The following is a 7,318-nucleotide window of genomic DNA, read 5'->3' as shown; positions in this document are numbered from 1 at the left end:
TACATACGCATGATTCTTCTCTATCTTTTGAACGTCTGTCGAAATTTAAGTGCACAAGAAATCGAAGCGTACTTGGACAAAAATAGCATGGGGTTTTGTTTGAGAGTAGCAATGAGAAGTAGGCAAGAATTTTACTGTGCTTTTATATACAGAGAGAGCGAGCGAGCGGGAGAGAGAGAGAGCTCTGTGGTGCTGGGAAATGCTGCAAACAAGAAAGCAGAGGGTTGTGTGTGAAATTTACAGTTAATGTGATTCAGTTGTTTGGTGTTCTGTTTAGGTGATGTTTTATAGATATTTGGATTGGAAAGGATGCCCCGATATTACAACTATTTGATGTATGCTTCTACCTAATTTCCAGCTTTTTGTCATGAAATGCATGTTATCACCAAAATTACATATTGCCAGCAATTTCAACAATAATCAACAAACCTGCATATGTACAATCTGAGAGTTACATATACTCACTGCTACAATTTTTACTATAGTGAATGAGAGAATTACACGGTTTTCATCACCTCTCCATACCCCAATATACCATATAATGCCAAAAATAATAATCATAAATAAATAATAAAAAAAATTGTATTTCTTGTCAAGATTTGGGATCCATCTTAATAAGGTCAACCTTATTAAAAGGAGTGACCCAAAATCTATTTAAGTTGGTCAATATTTCGGTATTTAACCGATGTGGGATTTATTCCCTTAACATAGAGCTATTCGATCCGATTAAGTCTCAAAAATGAGTACACGGATTTCAAGTTTGGTCTGCACAAAAAGAGCCACCATCTTGCGGGGCATATTAAGTGGAAAATACCGAAATATTGACTAATTTAAATAGATTTTGGATCACTCCTCTTAATAAGGTTGACCTTATTAAGATGGACCCCAAATCTTAACATGGTATTAGAGCCCAATAAACTCCAACGAACTATTCGATCCGATTAAGTCTCAAAAATGAGTACACGAATTTCAAGATTGGTCTACTCAAAAAGAGCCATCATTTTACGGAGACATGTTAAGGGAGTAAATCTCGCATCGGTTAAATACCGAAATATACATGTTATGGAGTCCATCTTAATAAGGTCAACCTTATTAAGAGGAGTGGTCCAATATCTATTTATGTTATGGAGTCCATCTTAATAAGGTCAACCTTATTAAGAGGAGTGGTCCAATATCTATTTAAGTTGATCAATATTTCGGTATTTAACCGATGCGGGATTTATTCTCTTAACATGCCCCCACAAGATGATGGCTCTTTTTGAGCAGATCAATCTTGAAATTCATATGCTCATTTTTGAGATTTAATCGGATCAAATAACTCGTTGGAACTTACTGGACTTTAATACCATGTTAAAATTTGGGGTTCATCTTAATAAGATAAACCTTATTAAGAAAAGTGACCCAAAATCTATTTAAGTTGATCGATATTTCGGTATTTAATCGATGTGAGATTTATTCTCTTAACATTTTTCACCCCAAAATTTACCTTCCACAAAATAAATAATATAATGAGACTTTCGCATCTGTGATAAACATGAAAAAAATCAATCCAGTAAGTACCATTTTTTACTCGAGCCAACCGTTTTGAAGTCCAAGATATGCCTACTACAAATTTCTTCAAGTCGATCTTGCGACGTTCTATTTTTCTACACCATAAATTCACCCCAAATGTCTAATATAACAAGAACTATGCTACCAATACAACAATTCATGATTGATAACTTCCATTGACAAAATCTATACCATCCATTTTAAAAACTATTTTTTAAATTAATCAAACAAATCTTAACAACACATGGATTGTCAACAATCATTATACAAATTGCTTTATTTATATAACAAAGCACCTATATTATCAGCAGTTTTGAAACATGGAATGTCAAAATGGCATTATGTCCACAATGTGTAAATTGAATCAATTTTCATAAAGTTGTACATCATTGTTCATTGGTGATTGACTTATTACCCATGACAGCCTAAAAGCCAATCCTCTCTATAAACCTTTGCAGCATTGCATTGTGTAAAATTATTCTAAAGAATTAGAGAGAAGCGCACAAGACAGCCATAGAATTAACAGCTTAGTGTACTTCGTGGTTATATGATTTTTTTCTCCGAAACAAAAATTTATAAAAGGAAAAATCGTATTCTCTGCAAAAATTTTATGTGGTAAAACGCATGCAATGCAATGTATAGAAATTTATGCTGCTGTAGACCGTCTGTCCTCGTAATCATCAAGGTTAAGTGTGTGAGTATTAAATGTCTCCTACAAGTGAACAAATCAACAAGTAAGTGATAAACTCAATTAATAAACAAGAATCAATCAAAACAATCAAGAAAGTGAAGAAATAGATGCAAGAACAAAGAAGTAATAATTCCCCCTTTTCTTAGGTTCAGAAACTTCGATCCAACACCACAAAGGTAACACCAACAATAGATTTTCAGAGTCCAAGATATACACCAAGTATTAGGGCACACAAAGGCAAAGAAAAATAGCTTCAAGGCACAAAGCAAGAAGGTTTTCAAAGGCACAAAGCACAGGGACTATTTTCTAGGGTTGTTGGTGTGTTTACATAGGTTTAGAGGTCAATTATATGTAGGTCAAGTAGAAAAACGAATTTCCTAGATATTCCAATAAAATCTTCAAAGATGGGTATCAATTTGAATAAGGTAGGTTACCAAAAGTTAGGGATAATGTATATCTCTAACTACCAAGTCCATCTTTTAATTAGATATTGAGCACCTAGCCCTAATGGGCCGATTCCCTCTAAATACCCAACTTAATTGGGTTACTACAATTGTGGTGTGGATCTTTAATACATATTTCAATGCCGAGCTTAAAGCCTATGAAACGAACGTGTCTCGATTTTTCATCATTGCCTAGGGGGTTGTTTGGGCATCACTAAAATACCTAACAAAGTGCTTCCAGCAACCTTGGCCAGTACTCCAGGATACCTCCAGGCAAATCAAATTCGAGCAACTTTCCTCGAGCACGGTAAAATTCCTCCACTGGCTGACTCTGAAGCACACAAAAAAATTTGAGTAAATCTATCGAGAAATAAGATATTTCACATGATCAACCCATCTTTTCTAATACAATTAAGTTATTGGTTTTTAATAATGCAACTTCTTAGAGCACCAAGAACTTAAATCACCCTCAGTCCCTTGGGTAAAAACAAAAAAAGTAATGAGCATGTTCCCAGTTGCATCAGTGGAAATAACTAGAATGAGAAAGTTTTCGGATATATTATGACATAGCCATTTTCGGATATATTATGACATAGCCATGAGGCACTCAATGGACCTCTTTTATCTTATAAAACTTTTTTGTAGCTTTGGATTGATGCAAAGTGTATTATAAACTATGACAGCAACCCCAAATTAATAAAAGATTACAGAAAACAGCAAGCATAAGTTATATCCTAGTGACTTAACATAAAATGATATAACAGAGTCCACCTGACATTTGTTTTCATGAACTGGGAACATCACAAACCGCTCTTTAGATAATGTCATACCTCCTAGTTCATATCCTTCCTTCCCACCTATTTTCCTACTAAATCGTGGAATGATGCGGGTATAGTAAAGTACTTTTTTACTGGTCATAAGAAAAGTGTGTCAAACTATCTGTGAGAATATGGTTCTCTTAACCCACTTTATTCAATTTTTGTGAACCATTGGATGAAGATCAATGATTGAGATTTAATCTTGTGGGAGAAGCTTTGATCAATTTTTTACCTAACATATTACTTACCCCACGTTTTGTGTAAGAGGGAGTGTCTTCGGTTAGGTGGGAGTTATTTTAAAAGGAGGCAGGCTGGTCGTTTTCTGTGGTGGCTCGACAGTTAACTTCCTCCATTTTTGTTGGTTCCTTAAGGTGGTCTCTTGGTTGGTGGTTTTCAAGGGGTTCTTTGCCGGTTCTTTCTATCTCTCTTTGGAAGGCAATTTGCATAGCATGGGGCTGTTCTTGAGCCTGGAAAAACTGCCATAAGAAGAAGAAGAAGCTGCTGCAAGGAAGAAGAAGAAGCTGGCCATATAAAAGGGTTGTATTCTTCCGGTTTTATATTTTTGTTTTTTGCCTTGAATCTTGTTTGTTGATTGGTCTTTTGGTTGATTGAACTCCTAGGATCCCCAACAAATTGGTATCAGAGCTAGGAGGAGTGATATTAGTCCAAAATCGATCAAAAACCAGCAAGGAAATCACCATTACCACTTTCTGACCGAATCTGAAAACTTGATTTCCGGCCAACCTATTGACTTTCCGGCGAAATGGACCATGGAACCATGACCAGCAGGAGGAGGCGCACCCTGTGGTGGGGCGCTGACCGGCGGCGGCGCGTGGACTCCGGTGGCGGCGCGTGGCAGGACCTCCGGCGAGCTTTTTTCGGCCAGTTTACTTATTTTGACGTCCTGAACGCACTGATGTCGTTTGTTTTCTGTTTCAGATTTTACAGAAAAAGTTGGACGATTTTGCCCTTAGCTTGACGTCTACGGCAATTTGGTTCAGAAACTTGGTGGTATATTTACTGTTTGTCAACAGTAGTTTGGTAAGATTATTCCAAACTCTCCGTTAGGTTAGGTTTGGTATCCTTACCGGTTTATGCATGGTTATTGCTTGGTTGCTTGTTTGTGAATTCTGTTGATTGAATTCTTGAATTTGTAACCTGGAAGCATATTTACCTGCTTTATATACCTGTGTTTCGTGAACGGATTATTTTCACTGTTGTGCTTCATTTCTAAAAATTGTTTTTTAACTCGGCACTCAGTTATATATTGATCATCTGGAAATGATTTTTTCAAAAACTTTTTTGTCGTGTCCACAAGTACAGGCCACTCTTTTATAGAATCTAAATGGGTTCGAGGGTCGAATTATCGCAATTCGATGAAAAGGGGGATTACTCGATATGGAAACAGAAAATGAGGGCCATTTTGGTCCAACAGAGAGTTGCTAAAGCTCTTGATGATCCCGCTACATTTTCTGATGAGTTAAAAGCTAAAACAACTGAAATTGAAGACATGAATGAAATTGCTTACAGTTATATAATTTTGCATCTATCTGACAATATTGTGAGACAAGTTGATAGTGCTAAAACTGGTAGAGCTTTGTGGATTACTTTAAATGCCCTGTTCTTACTAAAACTTTACCTAACAAAATATACCTGTTGGAGAAGTTGTTTAGTTTTAAGATGGACCCGGGGAAGGATGTCGAGAGGAATTTGAGTGACTTTAGCATAATTGTTAAGAGTCTAGCTCATAATGATAAAACATTTGATGATGAGGATTTAGCTGTCATATTGCTAAACTCTTTGCCCGAATCTTACAGAGAAATGAAAAATGCCATAACGTATGGTAGGGACACTCTCACTCAAGCTATTGTTTCTGATGCTTTAAATCAAGAGAACTTGAATTAAAAAGAGAGAACAGAATTCATTTTCGTGAAGAGAGTCTATTTGCTAGGGGAAGATCTGAAAAGAAAGAATTCAACTTCCATAACAAGAAGGGGAGAGGAAAATCTAAAATGAGATCCAAATCTAAAGATAAAAGCGGTAAGAAATGTTATCACTGTGGAAAGTTAGGATATTTCAAGAAAGACTGCTTTGATTGGAAAAGGAAACAAAAAGACCCGAACAATTCTGATATTGATAATGCTACTATTGCTACTGAATTTATGCTACTATTGCTACTGAATTTAATAGTTTGCATGTCATGAATTTGTCTGAAGAAGAATTTGACAAAAATTGGATTCTTGACACAGGGTGCACTTTCCATATGTGCCCTGATAGGTCTTGGTTTTATAACTATAGGGAGACTGAACCTAGGAAGGTCTACATGGGAGACAATAATTCTCAAAATGTGATTGGAGTTGGTGACATAGCCATCAGGATGTACGATGGGGCCGTCACGCAACTTAGAAATGTTAGATATGTCCCAAATTTAAAGAGGAACCTCATTTCCTTAGGTTCTCTAGAAGATGAGGGATATACCTTCAAGTCTGGTAACAAAATTTTGAAAATTATGAAGGGTTCTCTTATAGTTATGAAGGGGCCCAAGAGGAATGGGCTGTACTATCTTGAGGGTAGAACTCAAATACCATTTGACTCTAGCCTTCTTGCTGCGAGTAAAGACAAAACTGAACTTTGGCATAACAGAATGGGTCACATTGGGTTTAAAGGTCTAAAATCTTTAAGTAATCAGAAATTACTTGGAAAAGATGACATTGAAACTATGGAATTCTGTGAAACTTGTGTTTTGGGTAAGTCTCATAAGGTGAGCTTTGAAGCTAGCTCTCATAGGACCAGCAGACCATTGGACTATGTCCATGCTGATCTATGGGGCCCGGAGAAGCACTCTACATTTGGTGGGAGCAAGCACTTCTTGTCCTTAGTGGATGATTACTCAAGAAAGGTTTGGATTTATCCTTTGAAGGCTAAGTCAGAAACTTTTGGAAAATTCAGGATTTGGTTAAAGTCTGTTGAGAATCGGTTAGATAAGAAACTTAAAACGTTAAGAACTGATAATGGGCTTGAATTCTGTAATAGCGAATTTGACAACTTCTGTAAGCAGAAAGGTATAATAAGACACAAAACTGTTAAATACACACCTGAACAAAATGGGGTCGCTGAAAGAATGAACAGAACCATAATGAACAAAGTTAGGTGTATGTTGATTAGCTCTGGCCTTGCGAAAGGTTTTTGGGCTGAAGCTGCAAGTACTGCAGCTTATCTGATTAATAGGTCTCCGTCCAGCAGTATAGGGTTTAAGACCCCACAGGAATTGTGGACGGGAGAGCCTCCAAATCTAGAACACTTGAGGGTGTTTGGATGTGCTCCATATGCACACCAATCTGAAGGGAAACTTGAGCCGAGGGCTGTCGAGTGTGTGATGTTAGGGTATCCCGAGGGTGTGAAGGGCTATAGGTTATGGGTTTTAGGGGTCCAAGTCATTAAGATTATTAATAGCAGGAATGTAGTCTTTAATGAATTAGAGATGCCATGTCTAAAATAGAAAATCGAAGAAACTAACAAATCTGAAATTGAGAAGAGTATTCAGACTGAGGTGAAGCTGACTAGGCTAAATTCACCTACACCTGGGAATGACGAGAATGACCCTATACATCATGAAAATGAAAATGAAATTGAAATTGAACCTGAACATGAAGAGGTGACTGAACTTCAAGATAACATTGAACCAGTTGAAGTTGAACATTTTAATGATCAACCACATAATCAAGATTATCAGCTTACTAGGGATCGGGGGAGGAGGCAAATCAGGCCAAATCCTAGATATGAATCCCTAAACTTGACTGATTTTACCTTGGTTT

General features: G+C 36.8%; 1 protein-coding gene across 2 annotated transcripts in view; it reads right to left on the bottom strand.

Annotated features, from left to right (window-relative positions):
- Nucleotides 1-223, bottom strand: part of LOC111377514 (two-component response regulator-like APRR7) — a 13,255-nt gene extending 13,032 nt beyond the window's left edge. The window contains exon 1 of one of the 2 annotated variants that reach the window (XM_023000627.1): nt 4-223. The gene's annotated coding sequence lies outside the window, so the exon portion shown is untranslated. The remainder of the gene's footprint in view (nt 1-3) is intronic. The other variant, XM_023000632.1, reaches the window with a different exon arrangement.
- Between the last annotated feature and the right edge of the window lie 7,095 nt (nt 224-7,318).

Source organism: Olea europaea, unplaced genomic scaffold, assembly GCF_002742605.1.
Source record: "Olea europaea var. sylvestris unplaced genomic scaffold, O_europaea_v1 scaffold1666, whole genome shotgun sequence".
In the NCBI taxonomy this organism is placed as follows: domain Eukaryota; kingdom Viridiplantae; phylum Streptophyta; class Magnoliopsida; order Lamiales; family Oleaceae; genus Olea; species Olea europaea.
This window is presented reverse-complemented; position numbering and strand designations above follow the sequence as displayed.